This window comes from Haemaphysalis longicornis, unplaced genomic scaffold (genome assembly GCF_048455015.1).
Source record: "Haemaphysalis longicornis isolate Haplotype H1 unplaced genomic scaffold, Haemaphysalis longicornis Haplotype H1 scaffold_1, whole genome shotgun sequence".
Classification (NCBI taxonomy): Eukaryota; Metazoa; Arthropoda; class Arachnida; order Ixodida; family Ixodidae; genus Haemaphysalis; species Haemaphysalis longicornis.
The window spans coordinates 270,647,933-270,665,836 of record NW_027526203.1 but is presented as its reverse complement, the minus strand read 5'-3'; the positions used below and the strand labels follow the sequence as shown (position 1 = coordinate 270,665,836).

Sequence of the window (17,904 nt, the reverse complement as noted above, 5' to 3'; positions counted from 1 at the left end):
AAGTTCGCATAAAAAACTGGATATTTGCATCGTTTTATAAACCAGCTCAGTAAATGAAAACTGGAAATCCCGAAGCATTCTTTACAAAACTCGATTCTCGACTTTTATGAACAGCTAGATATAAAAAACCTACGCCAGCTTAACCATGCCGACGAAACCGAGAAGCACAGGATGTGCTGATAAATGTTAACCGATGCGGAGTATTCAGCCGCGAAAAGTTGTTACCCGCGGTATAAGGACGCGGCCTCGTTATCGGCCGCCGGCTGCACAACTCGTGTTGTCCGCGGGAGGCAGGCTCCCTTTTTTTATCAGTGGGGGAATGGGGGAAGCAACAGGAACAGAGTACATAACAGCCTCTTTTCCTTTGGGTAGGTATCATATATACCTCCTTTGGACGTAGTTTTCACGCCTTTTAGTGCTCTGCAGCCATGGTGGAGTTCCATCCTCTTCTTCCCTGTCGTATACGGAGTAATCTGATGAGCGCCATGGGAGTGCGGGCTCCTATTGACGACATTTCTGTCTCCCAGCTCCGGCTGGGGAGATGTGGAGAGCTGGATCATGATCCTGCTTTTCGTGAATGAGGCACATATGTGTTTCGCCCAGCGCCACCCTCCATTGAGCTTCAGAGTGACCCGGCATGCTTATGCGCGTGCACACATTAAAACATTTGCCACGCGCTCGTGTAATGTTTCCAGTGTTAAAAATATGCACGACCACTGCGTGTGCAGGGGAACACTTGACGCGTCTAGAATTGTGAATGGTGAAGAGGTTCGGTGCTTTGTGGCTGGAGCATGCGTGTAAAATAAGGAGGATGAGAAAGCGTTGGAAGGAGGATTTCGCAGCTTGCAAGGAATGTATATGTTTTTCCTCTTTCGTTCACGTACACGCCTAGATGTAGCAATCCAAGCAACTTCGGAGGATGCATGGGCCGCAGGAAAAAGGGCGGACGAACAGACGACGCACACGGCAACGAAATTGGGAAGTTGAAACAAGCGGCACCCTTGTTTCCGCCTGTTGTCTGCGTTCCCGTCTATCTCCTAGGAATAAAACGTCGCGAACTGCGAGCCAGACACAGACAACAGCTAGAACGTCCGCCGAAGCGTTAAACATGCATGAGGCCGCACGAGAAGATTTCGACGAAACCAACGACGCTTCCGCGGGGCTTAAAAATATGTTTCCGGCGAAACCAGGGCGCACCTACACGTTTCCCCTTTTATGTAAGGGCCTTGCACCGAGACGTTTCCAACTGGGGAAAAGGAGAGGGTTTCGCTAAGAATTATGAAAGCAAAGATGGACCGTCAGGCTCATCTGAATAGGCGTTCTCCCACCTGCGAGCTGCATATATTACCCCAAAAGAAGCTCCTTGCAGTCGGATGACGTACTCGTTCTTGAACGATCGATGCCGCGATCGATTAATCAGATCGCATGAGCATGCCTCGTCATATGTCCGTATTAATTGATGCGATTGCTTTTCGGGAGGGCCTCATTAATCAGTTTCAGCTACTTTAACCTCTCCTTTGACGGGGTGAGACTTCCCACCTTTGTCGAAGAGATTTTTTAAGCTCCTGTCCGGATCTGTCGGTGAAATTCTGAGGTTCACAGTTTGTTCTAATTATGCGGGCAGTACATGTACTATTTTGAAACCCTGACACGTTTTTTCCTTCTGGTTTCCTCTTATTTCCGCGCTAGTTTTAGCGGCTAGGAATAGTTTCGCGCCACTCCATTCGTCGTCGGCTTGCGAAAGACGCGTTCTGCAAGCGCACTCTCGATATTAGCCAACCCGAAAATTGAGATGGCCACACGGCGGCTTCGAGCTGACAAGCAACCCAACACGTGCAATCGTCACTGTCTGATTTTTGATAAAATTTCAGCCATTTTTTTGTTTGCTGGAGCTGAAACGTCAGTAAAGGGAGATAAAACCTGCCGGTTGCACCATAAGCAAAATGCAGACGAAGAGGGGATGCCAAGGCTTTCCGTTTATCTCGCGGGCTTTGATCGAGATGGCAATTCCGTAGATTAATATTATATCCTAAGGCCGCCTGTCGGTTGCTGAAACCAACAGGGGGAGGCGCTTATTTTTTCCCCTGAGGCGGTCCACCACTTCGACGAAGAGCTGTATAGGGTGCTGATCTCTTGGGTCGAGACTGTACACAAGCTTGCCAAAAAAAAAATTTCTCTAAATGCCATTATGTGGACATTCTTCGCCGTATCCCGCAAGAAACCAGGAAGAAGATTGCAGTGAAGGGAATGAATTGGAGACATTACACTGTTGGCGTAAAAACTAGCCATGTTCTGTTGGGCTTGTTTTTTTGTGTTAGTTAATCAAACGGAAATCACGGCGCGAAAAAAGAACACTAGTTAATCTCTTCCAGTAACAATCTGTATTTGGTGGCGGGCCGTATCCACTGACTGTATAGTGGCACTTCGGGACAACATGCATCGTGCACGATTTTAACCTTAACAGTAATGAAAATTTCTCTGCGGCATTTACAACCAACAATGACCATTTCTTCCTCCCGGGCGGGATACAATTGTGTAATCGATTAATGTGCAGTAGTTTATGATAAAAAGAAATGGTCGGGCTGTTTTGGGGCGATATTTGGTTTTAGCTTATACAGGCAATACGTGATCACGCGAGCATTTGCCGTTTGGTCTTGTTCATTATCTCTAATTCATTATCCAGGAAGAGAAGCTATTTCTAAAGCCCTTGTAATATTGGTAACGATATTCAAGAGTGTACAAGTCTCTACCACTGACTTCTGAAGAATTGGTGCTTAGTAGGTAGGATATACATACGGCATCCAACTCTGGACTCCAATTACCCTGGATGATTACCTCGAGACCATCCCGCAAGGTTGTACTCCCGTTCACTCCCCAACTTGGGGCCAAACAACGTTTGTACTACTACTTGCAGTCGCAACGCCAATGTTGCGTCCTTTTATATGTGGTTGACGGTTATTCCGTCTTTTTTATGCATTTTCCTCCTCTCTTCGTCCACTTTAGCGCCTTTCTTATTTTTTCTTTGGTTACCAATGGGACTCCGCGAAATAATAACGGGTCGGAAGCGCACTATAATAATCGCACAGCAATCAAACGTCCAATCATGGTGGCAAAAAATATTTTAGTTTAATTTTGTTTGCAAATTTTATTACGGGGTTGTCGGGAGTGTCTTTGTTGGGCTGACAATTTTCATGTCGGAAATATCTCGAGGACTTGCACCATACCCCCCCCCCCCCCCCTTATTTTGCCCCCTCCTTCCCCCCGGTCTTCTCTAGGCAAGAAAAACTGATTCGTTTTGGTATCATGGTGGTTTTGTCGGGAAGCTTGGGACTATTGTGCTGCTTCATTGACAGTACACCGTTTTAAAAGAACTGCAGCAAACATCAGGGAATCTCATAAGAACACCATGAACAAAACTGTCATTTCTGCCGTGAAGTAAGAGCCCAGTCTCAAATTTCCCTAACTGTGGCTTTCTTCATACGCCGTTGAGAGCCGTCCTTATACGCTAAAGGGCGCCTTCGTTTCCTTAGTGCGACTACTATCAAATCTTACCTCGGTGCCCAACAGAAAACAACAAGACCTGATGTTTCCTTCCTACAATTTCTATGAACGCTTTTCACACGCGCACAAGCGCATTTAGGTATTTTGCTACATACAGGCAAGCACTTCGATCGTCTTAGGTTGCGGCCGACAATCAATTTCTATTTCCTCTACGGTGCTGCAAGAACAGACGATTCCAAATGTTCATGAATGAATACGGCTGTTAAAATCAACTGCGGGGAGCTGAGGAGTGTGGTCGGTGAAACAAGACCACAGAAGGCCGCAACATGCGGGCCCGTGTAGCAAGGCGGTTTGCATGAAACCTCCAAGTTTGTTCTTAAATATACAGGGTGATCAAAGTTAAGTGGACAGATTTTTTAAAATATTAGGCGCTTAGATATACGTGAAGACCGCTGCTACAGTGAGGTTATATGCGCCAAGGGGGACACACAATGATGTGGTAACTATTGATGTCCGTGGCTTAATTAACTAAAATTGAATAATGAACTTTTAGCGGCTGCAGTAAGCAAGGACGTTTGTATTGAAGAGTTCGACGCAATCTTGTTTCTACTCAGTTTCATTTCGCCGAATTCTTCTAGCGCATTCGTACTTAGAGATATCGAACTGCGAAGTTTAATTGCCGTTCGCATGATTATGCATGCTAGACATTAAAGACCGGCGCAAAGCTGCTCCCTTTTGTGACGTGCCTGCTGTGTACGGTGTTTAGTTTGACAACGGGGTGGAGGCATGGGCAAAAGTGAAAACTGGCACCTTTTCAGTCGTAGCTGGCGTTATCGCAATCTGCAGTAGACGGAACCGCTATCAAAACCCCGAACAAAAGAGAGGAGCTTTGCGTCAGTCGTCACTGTCTACATTGCGTAATTATGCGAACGGAAATTAAACTTTCCCAATTCGATATCTCGGCGTACAGATGCGCTAGAAGAATTCTGCCAAATGCAACTGTGTATATACACTATTGCGCCTAACTCTTCAATACAAACTTGCCTGCTTACTGCAGCCACTAGAACGTTAATTATTCAATTTTAGTTAATTAAGCCACCGACATCGAGGATTACCACGTAATTCTTTGTCCCCCTTGGCGCATAATCTCACTGCAGAGGTCGCCTTCACGTAAAGCTAAGTGACTAATTTCAAGAAAACCTGTCGACTTAATTTTGATCAACCTGTATAAACAGAACGAACTATAGCATCAGTGGGCAGCATTGATCAGTATTGTTAATATAATGACTGGAAGGTGGCTGCTACCCGCGGACACTGTGGCTGCCCGTGTATAGGCAGGCCCGTTTATACTTGTAATCAGGGATGACATGCAGGAGGGAGGGTTAAAAACAAATACAAATTGTTGTTTAACGCTTCAAAGCAATAGTTGGCTGTGGGGGGAACCGGAGTAAGGCATTATGGATTCATTTAGACCCGCTGGGGATCTTTAGCGTTCAGCTACATGAGAGCGTGGTCATGGCTTAGTCCAAGTGACGCCTCTGGCAACATGAACAAAAGGAGCCGCACTCTCTAGGCCGTTCGCTTCTTGGGCACTGATAAAATCAATGAAATTCATCAAACTATAAAAGGGCTTGTACCATGGCTCAACGGCTCAAGCGTTGCACTAAGTCGCTGGTTCGATCCCTGGCCACGGCGGATGTTTTCCTGATTGAAACAAAATACGGAAGTTCCGTGGAACACGCCTTTTTGGTGCTCATTGAAGATTACCAGGTGGTGAAGATTAATACATAGCGCTCCACTACGGCACACCTCATAGCCCAAGCATAGCTTCGACACGTAAAACTAGAATTTCAAAGTCGCATACTGTGGTTGCAACCCTCCTCACGGTTAATGTATAAATGGAGCGAGAATTTCAAAATGGAGTTCGTGTTGAGAAAGGCACTCGTCGGGCATTCAGGCCCACGAGGTTTTGATGCTAAAAGCCTCCGCCCATTTTCCTTCAGCACCGAGGTGGATGACCCCACTTACCTGCAGTTATTTCCAAATTACGAAATTTTCCCTCATGGGCGGCAGCTCCTGAAATGTTCCTCGCTACCAACTCTTGAAACACCAACGTCATTCTGTGCTTAAAAAATAAAAAAAAAGTCACATTTCGCCCAACCGCGGACTCTCACTAAGAAATATGCTTTGGCGCCGTTAAAAGGCGTCGCTTTTGCGAAACGGGGGTAGGAACGGCCGTTTCCCAAGGTGCTTACTAAAGACGAACATATTTTTCGTTGTATTTCGAAATAACCAGGTAGGTGCGGGTGCCGACGTTGGTGCTGAAGAAAGATAAACCCAGCTTTGTGCAAAATTTACGCGCACGTTAGGGAGGAGTTTCAACAACAATTTTCAAACTGTCCAGAATAGCTTTGTGACCCGACGCGGATCCTGATTGACGTATCAAATGAAGGGGGGGGGGGTAATAAGGGGGAGGATGCCGTGGAGTAGGACAAGGAGGGGCGATGACATGGAGAGGGAAGAATGACGAGTACTCTAGCGTAAATGTGTTTAAAGTATGCCTGGGGGAGGGGGAGGAAGTTCTCTCTCCCCTTATAGTCTTTGGATTCGTTAGTGGTAGCGGCACCGTGTATATCGAACAGAGCGACAATAAAAAATAAGGCCTCGTTTAATGAGGGATCCTTATATATTATTATTATCAGTCACATGCATAAACGAGTCCTTGTATAAAAAAAATTCCTATGTTCATTGAACATGGCCTTGATTCCCCATTATGACCAGGGATACATGCAAAATCCGATTCTCGACGCGTCCAGACCTGGTGTTTCAAACAACCTACGAGGCTTCCTGGCCAGTCGACAGATCCCCGCACGTCCCCTCCCCCTCACAAATTGATTGATTCATTTGATTGATTGATTGTAGGGTTTAACGCACCGACGCAACGCAGGCGATGGGGCGCGCCGTAGTGGAGGGCTCCGGATTAATTCTGACGACCTGGGGATCTATAACGTGTGCCGAAATCTCGTGCACACGGGCGTTTTTGCTTTTCGCCTGCATCAGAAAAGCGGCCGCCGCGGCCGTGAATCGAACCCGCGACCTTGTGCTCAGCAGCGCAACGCCTTAGCCACTGAGCCACCGCGGCGGTCCCCCCTCACAAATTGAAGACTTCACAGCCGCAACAGTGTGTTAAAAGGAAGGTCCAAATCACCCTCGTGGCTGAGGAACTGCTGGTTACCACCCTTAAATAGGTCATCAAGCAAAAATGTAAGTTTTGTAAAGCGCTACTTCTTTATAACCGGAATTTCCATTTTAACGCTTACTTCAAACAATTAGGTTGGATGACGACTAAAACGTGTAAAACAAGTGGGAACTAGCCAGTAACTTTTGGGCGCTGCCTTTTAACGTTGCAGGAACTGGTTTGTGCCATTGACCGCCTCCGACAAAAGCGACCGTCTGGTTCCGACGTATCGCATCATTTGAATCCTGGCATTGAGAGTGATTATAATAGTTTTACTATTTGGAAAAGCTTTAACTGTACAGCTAAGCACGAAGTCGACTTCATTTTCAGTGACAAGCCAGATATTCTGCAGGAGGTTGAAATGCTACAACAGGTCATGAACAGCAATCACAGGCAGGTGAGGTGCAGAATAAAACTAGATCTCAAAAGTGAAAGAATGAAATTAGCCGAAAATGGAAAACCCAACTTGCAGTCACGGAGAAGGAGGGCGCAAGAGTTAAAAGTAAGACTTGAGGGAAAATTCGCAATTTATACCGGAGACAATGAAGATAGCGACCTTCCAGCGGTACTCAAAAAGTCATCAGTAGTGTCGGGGGCATCTGGAAAAAAGAACTGGTAAGCTACCTCAGGAAACGGAGGAACTTATTGCGAAACGGAGAAATATGAAAGTGTCAAGAACAGTGGATCATATGCATTTGACGGCGCTCCCAAAATTGATGAACAGAAGAATGATTAGTGACGTTTGCATCTACACCATTGTAAAAATTGAAGAACCGTTAGAAAAGGAGCAAGCTTAGAAGCTACAAACAGGGAGTGAACTGTTGGCAAAGGTAGATTGCACGCACCCAGAGATAAAAGGCGTAACATCTTTCAGAGCATGGATGTGATATAAAAGTATTGTGGAACGATTTTATACTAGCCTCTACGCTCTAGGGGAGCATATTGAACCTGCAAATTAGTTTGCGAGGCCCCATCGGTAGCCTAAGAGGAAGGAGGAAAGGCGCTAAAGGGTACGAAGAGAGGAAAAGGCGCAAAAAAATGATCGAATAACCGTAAATCCCATAAAAATGAGGAGATATTGCACCTTCTTCAAAAAAACCTGAAAGCCGTATGTTTTTTTTTTTTTTTTACTAAGTGCAGAGTTTTACGGGGTACTGCGCGTCTCGCGCTGCTGTGAACGCTACGGTTGGCAGCCCGCACTGCGTGCTGGGGTATGAGGGCGTAATTTGACATCTCTCTGATTAAATGGCCGTGGCGCTGCTGTAGATACCGTAATTGGTGGGTTGTGTCGGCGTGTAACTCGCTCCTGTAAACGCAACTGTTACTAGCATGCACTTCATGCGGGGTGTTGAGCGCATCATGTGCTTGGTTGGAATCGGGTTGAATTGGTGTTGATCCGATAAACTTCTGCTGGTTGAGAGAGTGGTTGTAGCCAAGTCGGCGCAAGGATTCGCATGAAGGGGGTACCACTACCGCGAGTACGTCATTGCACTTATTAAAGAAGTTTATCTCTCTTTCTCTTTTTCAAACCAGCACTCTGTCAGCTGTGCCACGGAAGCACGCAATCTCCCGCCGTAGCAACAAGGATATGGTTAATCCCTCCTCCGTTGGTATGTGTAAAAAAATGGGGAACATGAAGAAATGACAGAAATTACGCTTGAAAATGAAAGATCCGGGGACAGCGGGAGGGAGAAAGAAGAAAGCATTTGAAGAATGCTCCAATATGGAAGTGCCGCGGGATCACCAGGCCGTATCAACCGGGCACTGTCTCGGTTGGCTCAGGCCACGTGTGCTACCGTGATTGGTCTGTGTTGAATACGTATCACGTGTTCTCTACTATTGCCCTGCGCAATTTTACTATTTTACAGCTTGCCTGGAGGAGGAGGAGAGGTATTTGAGAGGCTTTATAGAATAAAGTGAAGCGCATGAATAAATGTATAATATTTTTTCTTTGTCCATCGAGAAGACATGTAAAGAATGGTTGAGGAATTGTGTTCAGAAGTTCAGTCGTGAGTTTAAAGATTAATATGAAGAATTTGACGGCGAATATAAACATTCCAGCAGAAACACTGACTTTCGTAGATAATTAAATAGCAGCAGAGGTGAACGAGTGTGGCTGTAACTATCCTTTCTTTCCAACGGTTTGTGGCGTCCTCGGTTTCAAGTTTTGGCTTATCGAGAATTCTCTACGTGAATTTCTGCTCTCGAAGACTCTCCTTGTCTTCCTTTCTCTTGTTTTTTAATGAAAGTTTAGACGGATTTTGATGGAATTTACTAACACAATAAGTTCCGTCATCGATGAAACGAGGTTGTCCGATTTTGTTTTTGCTTTTCTATCTCTTTGTAAATGTTAGCGTTGAGTTAGCGCAAACGATTAGCCATTAAAAAGACCCTTCACCGAAATCCCCCCAGAATTTGTTTGGATCATCCCTACAACACATGTAAAAGCCCGTGTTCCATAATAGGAAATGAGATGATGTATCGTACGCACCGGTGTCCGACAATTATTTCACTCCTGAAGCAACTGATCAATTTTTGAGGTGCGTTTTATCTGATCAGCCAGAAACAACAGACCTGCTGAGGACAGGCGCTCCGCAAAACAAACTGCACTTAGGAATGTCCGACACAGACAAGGCCATTATTCTCGTTGCGTCGAAAGCAAAGACGGGAAAAAGATCCTATGAATAATGACCATTGTAAAGCTGCCCATCCGCTGACTGGGAAAACCATTTATTCCCTGTCCGTTTTTATATATTTAATAGTTCGGATTTAGTGCTGATATCCGGAAATTGGCGACTATAATTCCTTAGGAAGCGAAATTCCGCACGCCTGAGTTGGTGTAGATGCAGGCGTTTTGCCTGAACGTGTCCGTGTAGCCTCCAAGCACGGGCGCTTTGGCGTTTAGTTTTCTTTGAAACGTGGTCAAGGCAGCCTATAGTCGGGCAACGGAACTGTACAAGTAAATATTGTATTTTGTTGTCTCTAGCATTTTCGATTGTCAAAGGCCAGCTTCGTGAAACTGGCCACTCTCAAGGGTGTGTTCTGATTGTCTGCTTTTGTGTGCAAGACCGAGAGGGCAAATCTAGCCCTATGAACACGATGAAGACTACCACAATGGCACGACCAATGCAATATACACGACCAATACACGACCAAATATAATGGCACGACCAATTACAAATATATGCGCGAATCGTCCACACTGGGCCGCTCGCAGCCGCTAATGCCATAGTTATGGTATCAGACTGTAAAAAAAAATGAGGAGCAATTTCACTTTGTGAAGCTGGATGCTCGGCGAAACTGTGTAGATACATAACATTTGATGAAGTCTACATTATAATCTCTTTATATTTTAATACACCGTTATCTTTCATCATGGCTTGTCGGGGGTCAACAGAGAACGTGCAAGTGGACGTAGGTCAGTAGCGATAAAATATGAGTGCGACTGAGAAAACAAAAAAAGAAAGACGAGGGGACAAACGCTCGTCTTTCTCGTCGTCGGCCCCGCCGTCTTTCTTCTCGTTGTCTCAGTTGCGCTCTAATTTTATTACCATTATGCAACCACTTGCCCAACAGCGTGTTTGATTTTAGGGTACTTTGTTAAACCCCACCTGATGGTGTGATATAGAAAAGTACACTAAGTAATCGTAGGATTACTTAGGCGGAAGGGAATTTCTGGATTAGTATTACGCATGACTATAATTTCTGGATAACGTTGTGCCCGAGAGATATTGTTAAGCTGGTGGTGAAGTTGAGCAGTTATGGACATGGGGGGCTTTTTGGTGCGAAACCACTTGTACCCTACGTCGATAGATTCGGCGAATGTGAGGTAACGCCTTTTAAACTTTATCACCGTTGCTAAAGAGCCAAACGAAGTACCGGTTGGACAGCGGAAAGAGGGGGGGGGAAGGGAGGGCGGGCACACGGGTGGGCGCCGTCCTGACGATAGACTGCACGCTGTTCTTTGAGGTCTAACGTCGTCAACCGCTACTTGCAGCTTGATGTACAATGAAGTGATGGCTTTGTGGTCGCAAAGCACGAATGGAGGGCCCTGCTTGGTGGCGTATTTTATATTTTTTGTATGCAAATGAGGTCCTTGGGGTCTTCTTTCTTATGCATCCGGACCTCATGAATTACAGAACCATCAGCCTCCTTTCAGTTGTTTACAAGCTGTTTAACAAGGTTATAGTTAGCCGCATAGGTGACAGCCTGGATTCCCAACAACCCAGAGAGCAGGCTGGGTTTAAGAAGGGGTACTCAACCATGGATCACATCCATGCCGTCGATCATGTGACAGAAAAATCCGCAGAGTACACTACACCCATTTACATGACATTTATAGATTATGAGAAAACGTTTGATTACGTACTTACCGCAGCCGGGCTAGAAGTACTAAAAGACCAGGGAATAGAGGAAACCTACATAAGACTTCTAGAAGACATATGTAAGGAATACACGGGCAGGATAACCCTCCACAAGCAAAGAGATAAATTTCCTATCCGGAAGGGAGTAAGACAGTGAGATACCATATCGCTAAAACTATTCACAGCATGTCTGGAGGGGGTATTCAGAACGTTTGACTGGGAAAACATAGAATTAAGGATAAACTGGAATACTTGAACCATTTTAGGTTTGCGGACGACATATTCCTGCTGAGTGAGACTGCAGAACAAATGCAAACAATGCTTGAGGAACTACAATCAGAAAGAATGGCCGGTGGGCTAAAAATAAATAGGAAAAAAAAACTAAAGTAGGGAGGATTAAGTAGGCCAAAAACGTCCTCTTCAGCTTAGGAAACGAAACGCTAGAAGAAGTAAAAGAATGCAACTAGCTTGGACAGATGGTTTGTTCTAACCCCAACCACGAGTGAGAACCCGGCGCAGAAAAGGTATGAGTTAGGGAGCACTCGGCAAGCACTCCCTAATAATGGAAAGTAAACTACCCCAGTCACCCAAAAGAAGAGCTACAACCAGTGCATACTGCCGGTGATGACATGCGGAGGTGAAACGTTGCACCTTACTAAACAGCTAGAAAGCAAACTTAGGTTAGCTCAACGGGCTATGGAACGAATAATGTTACGAATAACACTCAGGGACAGGAAATGAGCTGCTTGGATTAGAGAACAAACTAGAGTAGCAGATATCGTAGTTCAAATAAAGAAAAAGTAATGGACTTGGACCGGCCATGTAGTTAGACGAACCGACAACTGCTGGATTATTAGGATACCAGGAGATGGGTGTAGAAGAAGGGGAAGGCCGATGGAGGAATGAAATAAAAAATTCGGGAGTAAACTGTGGAAACGAGCAGCGCAGGGCAGGAGCGGTTGGAGGTCATGGGAGAGGTCTTCGTCTTGCAGTGGGCCTGAGTGGGCTGCTGCTGCTGCTGCTGCTGCTGCTGCTGCTGATGATGATGATGCAAATGAAGCAGACACACTAGCGCAGCATTGTCCTCAGATGTCTTCACATATATAATTCCAGATATTTTCTGTGTGTAAAGGAGTAAGATATCTACGGTACTCTTACTGTCAAAGAATGTATACCGAACAAGAGAAGGCAGGAAATTGAAATTGTTGAAAAATACAAAACCTTAGGTGTAAGTTTTTCCTCGACGCTTGCATTGGATTCTCATGTCGAGAACCATTGTAAACGACTGTCTTCAACAGCCGGCGCTTTGTCACGTTGTCGTGCCCTACTTCCAACGAAAATCAAACTACAGATTTATAATGCGTTCTTTGCATCTCATGTAAACTGTTGCAGTTTAGTCTGGCTAACTTCTACTAAATCAAATATCATTAAGATTTTTCTTTTACAGAAAAAAGCTGTCCGTCACATCGATGGTCTTGATTATTTGGCCCCTACACTACAACACTTTCGCACGTATAAGATTGTCACGGCTGAGAATATGTACAATTTCCGTATCTTACGACCGTTTTACAGGTTTTCACCAGCGTTCGCACAGTTCTTGACAGCTTCTTCCTTAATACAACGCAGCAACCATCCTGTTAACACCCGCGGCGGCCGCTTTTCTGATGGAGGCGAAAAGCAAAAACGCCCGTGTGTACGAGATTTCGGCGCACGATAAAAATCCCCAGGTGGTCAAAATTAATCCGGAGCCCTCCACTACGGCGCGCCTCATCGCCTGCGTTGCGTCGGCGCGTTAAACCCCACAATCAATCAATCAATCAATCAAGCAATCAATCAATCCTGTTAACACGCGAAACAGTGATATTTGGCAAATTCCTTGTTTTCGCACCAAGTACAAAAATCAAATGCTGCAACATAACCTGCCTTATATTATGAATAAATTTGGAACACTATGCAATCCTTCGTTAAAGGAACTACGGGAAATATTTGTGAATATGTAGTTTTAATGCTTACATAGTTTTATTGTTATTTGCACTTTTCTTTCACTATTGTGTATGGCTATGTATTGTGCTTATGCATTTCAATTGCTATTCGTTTCTCATCTCGAGTCGCTTTTTTGTTATTACAATGGCATACATGCATGTAGCGTTTGTACATTTCTCCCATGTATACACATACATGCCAATTATCAATTGCACACGCAGTGCTGATTGATGTATCGTTCTTTGCTGCCTTGTACTGGTTGTTTGGGCCTCCGTCAAGCTGTCCTCACAGCATGTATATAGCCCCGGCAACCAACTAGTAGTATCTGGTGAATAAAATAGATTGACTCACCCGCCGCGGTGGCTCAGTGGCTAAGGCGTTGCGCTGCTGAGCACGAGGTCGCGGGTTCGATTCCCGGCTGCGGCGGCTGCTTTTCTGATGGAGGCGAGAAGCAAAAACGCCCGTGTGTACGAGATTTCGGCGCACGTTAAAGATCCCCAGGAGGTCAAATTTAATCCGGAGCCCTCCACTACGGCGCGCCTCATCGTCTGCGTTGCGTCGGCACGTAAAACCATACAATCAATCAAACTGAATTGAATTGAATAGAATTGAATTTAAACAGCAGCGGCAACGTCAAAACGTCAACGTTGCGACGTCATGCGGCTAGAACTGATGATGATCGTGGACGGAACACCGCGCACACGCAACACCTTACACATGGTTTACAGATCGGTAGCCTGGGTGCAGCCATATTGGGTGATGTGACGTCACTCGGCATTGCTGGCCTTTTCGGAGACGTTTCTCGCCGTTACCTTCAATGGGCCGGGGCTCATCGGCAAGCGCCGGCGCGGCTTCATGGGTCAATTGTACAATTATATTGGAATGAAGCTGGGAATTAACACTTATCGGACGCGTAGATATTGTGTGCCAACCTTCAGAGACTACCTAGTGCTGAAACATGGCCCATAAATCTTCTTAAAGCGCTGTTCTGACTGCAGCTCCCTTCGCCAAACTCCTGTTCACGCGCTTCATAGCTGTTTGACGGCATTTTTTCTATTTATGCGGACACAGCAACCATGCAAATCAGGGGTGGCAACCTGGGACCCGCGGGCCGCACGCGGGAAAGTGTTATGACGTCCGGCACGACGTCAGAACCACCCTCCCTCTGTCATTTCTGAAGGCTGACATGACAATTCTTATTTCATATGGGGTTACACAGGAACAAAGCAAGATCGCTTCCAGTTGGCATTGCTTCCCATCTTCACACTTAGCCAGATCACTCCTTTTCTTCGCACCGGTATAAAATATGTCTACCGGTCTACGATCAGTCCGAGCAAGTACACCAGTCAAATAACGGGCATGGAAGAGGAATATCGCGAAGACACCACGCGATGCAAAACATCGCACTCAAATTGCGCGATGTCACAAGGTGCACTACAGATATGTTCAAACGGTACGGTGGAAACCGTCACAGGTTAACTCCACCCGTTTGATAGCAGTGACTTGTTATCAAGGTGTGTTGTGGTAAACCACCTTTCCCGATGTTTTTTACTGTTTGTTTTTTCGAGATCGTAATGCGCACGCTCATATGGTGGGCATTTTGTATTACATCTGCACCTGCCTAGACATCATCGGATACGTATCCTATATGCATGCTTCTGAATGGAGGGTTCTATTATTTAATTCAAGTCGTCCGACAGTCATGAGAATAAGTAAGGGTGTGTCTTGGCACTCTGCACACGAGTGCCTGCCACGAGCGTGAATGGTCTAAAATGTGACACAAAAGCCTAAAACTCGCGTCTACAACAGCCAGCCGCGAGGCAGGCAACTGACACTGCGACCACTACAGTCAGGCAGGCCCAGAGACTAATTTTTGGTATGCAAAGTATATCTTTGCGAACGCTGACGGGTTGTTTAGCCTCGCTGCAGTGACATAAAAAAAGCGGCCTTCCTTCCCTTTCTTGGCGTCACTTTTGAGCGCAAAGCACTTTGGGGCCCGCCTTGTCATCGTAGCTCGCTCGATGGACCCAAGTAGAGCCACACGGCGTTCCGCAGTAGCGGCTGTCGTCGCGGGGTAACCCAGAGGCCTCGCAAGCCAAGCGGTTTATATATAGTCATAAGCGTTCGAAACTCGTGAACCGCTGGCGCTTGTTATACATCTCCCCGTTGTTTAGCGCAAAGAAAACTCTAGGTATATTTGAGGCAAGATATACGTAATTAACCGGCAGCGCCCGCGTTGATTTTGTTAGGAACGCTTGTTTGGTTGGTTTTTACAATATTAAGCGAAAAAAAGTGGCAGTTCAACGCCAGCACGCGTGGGAGGAAAAGCAAGCACAAAAAGAACAGAAACCCCGCTGGCGCATTTTCAGGCAGGGGGCGCGCGAGCACTGCGAAGGCGGGAAATTCTAATGGCATTGGGTGGTAGCAGTGAGCGAATAACAGCGGTACAACCCATTATGGCGAATCACTGCTTTGCACTTCCGACAGCTTTCACATTGAGTGGAACAGTTTTAATTTTTTAAAGCAGTTTTAAACTCACGGTGGGACGTACAACGCTGTGAAACGCCTTTCTGTCTTAGCAAAAAACATAAGCACGAAGTATATATAAGGAAGCCTTTTCAAAAATAGGGGTTCTGGTGGCAAGGCTCTATCATGCGGACATTTAGGGCAAAGGAAATACGTAGGCATACGTAGGCCCCCTTTTTTAAAATAAAATACTGCTTGCGGACGTATAGCGCTGCGAAACGCCTTTCTGTCTTAGCAAAAAACATAAGCCCGAAATATAAGGACGCCTTTTCAAAAGTAGGGGTTCTGTTGGCAAGGCTCTACCATGTGGAGATTCAGCGCGAAGGAAATACATAGGCATATTTAACGCAAAACATAAGTAACTGTTGGTACCCCTTTTTTTTTAAAATTAAAACACCGCTTGAATAGGTTTCTGCGAAAACAAATAAACACCGGTTTAAAAACAACGTTCAAAAAAGGCGAGGTAGAAACAAACCTAAAAGAAAAATGGCACAACGAAGACGACGCTGTCTCGACTCGTCGGCTCGGGCCAGCGTAACCAAGAAAAAAAAAAGAAAAGTCACTGTTGTGGGGTGTCGGCTCAAGCGGTGCCTATAACTACGTTCGGAGTGTTTAAAGTGCAGAGATCCGCTCAACTCACCCGGTCGCCGCTTAATGGAGCAAAAAAAGAAAAGGATAAAGAAACGAGGACAGGGCATAACGCTGTCCTGTGCTGCCGCTGCCCGCATGGTGTCGTTGCTGACGTGACCCACCTCACGGGACCCAACCGGTGCTGCTAGGGACTGCGACCCATGGTTCGGTCGGTTGGCTAGCTACGGTTGTTCCTCCGCTTGGCTGCATTCTGCCTGCCCATGTGTCATTGTTGGCTTAATGTGACAAGGTCCGGACGTAAGACGAAGATCGTGAAAATGGACTCATACTATAGTCATATACCCCGCAGACCTGGGTTGTAAACGAGGCTAGAGATCCCTACCGGAAAGTGTCTTTACGCGATTCATTACTTATATTCCCCAGAGCAACCCTCGAAGGAATCTTTTCTAATTTCCTTTGGAAACCTGCTGGTGTCGTCTCTATCTGGTACTGATATTGTCGCAGAACGTGACATGTGCTGAGTTTAGTGAGAAGTGCTATTATGACCCCTCTACAAAGAACAGAAAGTTCCAGGTCATCTCACTTCTCTGTGACCTGGGGAATGGAATGAGCAGAAGGATGTCGCTCAATTGCGCATGATGGACGTTGGCCGGGCATTCTCTTCTTCTCAGTAACAAAAGGAACGGACGGGACTAAGATTCCGATTCCAACACTTTTTCAACGTTTTTCAACCTCTGAAACGCGTTTAAAGCATGGCAAATTAGCGCTTCCAGTCTATAGATTATAGTGGATGCTATGGTAGCCAAGCGAAATATTGCTACTCTGCCCTCTAAGATGATCCAGTTGCACAACCTCACCGAAATGCACCCGATTAACCAATCCGCGCTGCCAAGAAAGCAAATTGGGGGAATGACGGCAACGTGCATACTATCTGATAAAAAAATATGATGTGCGTGGTGGCGCTGAGCACTGCCGAACTTCGCGCTTGCACTGCGTGATGCCACAGGGCAGACCGTACTTCTGAGTCGCATCATATGCTCGACATCGTCATTCGCCGAAATTTCTTTCTTGGCTGCAGGGATCGGTCAATCGATTGCATTGTAGCGAAGCTGAACCACAGGATTGTCTTACGATGCAAAATACGCTGCTTTCCCTCTTTGCTATACTTTCCAATTCATCCTTCAGATGGTTAAGCCTGAAAAAAGTGCTCTCTTTCTCCCGCCTTGCTCAAAAACGGGGCATTTGTTCAATACCTAGGTGACGTCACACAACGAATATGGACGCCATTCGCCTGCTGTTCTTTAGTTGGAGCAATCGCAATAACGATTGCTTTTGCAGTGCTTCCAGACAAGGTGTAAAACAATACAAGGCGTCCATCAGGGCCTCGGCAGGGCTCCTTTGATACTTTGTACTAGTAACAAATCCCGGAGATACGATGTGGGTATCACAAGTGCGCAGGTGTTGTAGCTATCTTGACTACTTGTGAGAAAGTTATTGGGGTTGATGACACGGCTTCTGTGCGCCATTGCAATTGTGTGAGATATATCGTACGACCAGAATCCGCGCGTCGATACGGCTTGTGGGCCGTGTTTTGTTTGTCCTGCAATTGATATATGTACCGTTGGAGGATTTATGAGGGTAGACAAGTACGTGACAGCCACTTCATCGTAGCATAACGTCTACCGATATTCCTAGGGAAGG

At 45.9% G+C, this 17,904-nt stretch overlaps 1 protein-coding gene across 1 annotated transcript in view; it reads left to right on the top strand.

The window, feature by feature from the left end:
- The window catches only part of LOC144145742 (neuropeptide SIFamide receptor-like), a 189,273-nt gene that overhangs the window by 137,836 nt on the left and 33,533 nt on the right, over positions 1-17,904 (top strand). The gene's annotated exons all lie outside the window — the stretch shown is intronic.